The sequence below is a fragment of the Trachemys scripta genome, chromosome 24, assembly GCF_013100865.1.
Source record: "Trachemys scripta elegans isolate TJP31775 chromosome 24, CAS_Tse_1.0, whole genome shotgun sequence".
NCBI classification, from domain to species: Eukaryota; Metazoa; Chordata; order Testudines; family Emydidae; genus Trachemys; species Trachemys scripta.
In genome coordinates this window covers 11,135,534-11,136,400 of record NC_048321.1, presented here as the reverse complement: position 1 = coordinate 11,136,400, position 867 = coordinate 11,135,534, and positions in this window count along the sequence as shown.

Sequence of the window (867 nt, the reverse complement as noted above, 5' to 3'; positions counted from 1 at the left end):
ACCGATAAAACTCCAGTCCTTCCGAGTGTGCAGAAACCACCGCCGCTCTTGGATGGGACGAGAGCACTGGGGTAAAATGCGTGTGCGCAGGGTTCGATACAAGGCTGGTGGGTTCAGTCATTCCAGGTGTGTTGGTTGTACAACGGTGAACTGCAAATCAAAAGGGAAAACTGAGGGGAACCCAAGTTTCTGGGCTGGATACCCCACTGCAGCGATGCTGCCTACCCGGTCTGGCTCTGGGATAGCCGCTGCCTGTGTTTCTTCTTGTCCAGCCTGGCTGGGTTGGAACATAGTTTGCCCCCCCAGCAAAGCCATTAAAGGAAAAGTCCAGCCCTTCCAGGGGACCCCAGTCCACACCAAACACACGAGTCTTCTTCTGCCCCCATCTCATGCTGGGCCCATGACCCCATGCCTGGGGGTCTGTGTCCTCGTCAGCCTGTCCTGGGCTCCTTTGATGCTCCCCCTAGCTGGGGTCTCTGTGGGCTTCTCTCTTGTCAACACCCCACACCCCCAGGTCTGGTTTAGCCACATGACCTGCCTGACATGGGACTTTTCCCAATTTCTGCACCTGGGGAGGCGAGCTAAGTGGGTCACAGGTGGGGCTGGATGGACCCCTCTCCACTTAAAGGGCCAGTCACCCTGAAAGAGCCATTCACCTGGCATTTAGACCAGTCAATACATTCCTAACTCAGTTTTCAGTGGTGTGACGCACACCAGCCGGCCAGTCCTTTAACATCAACATTCAACAAGGGCCTGACCGAAAGCTCACTGACCTACATGGAAGACTATTTAACATATTCATAAATGATCTGGAAAAAGGGGTAAACAGTGAGGTGGCAAAGATGATACAAAACTACTCAAAAGTCC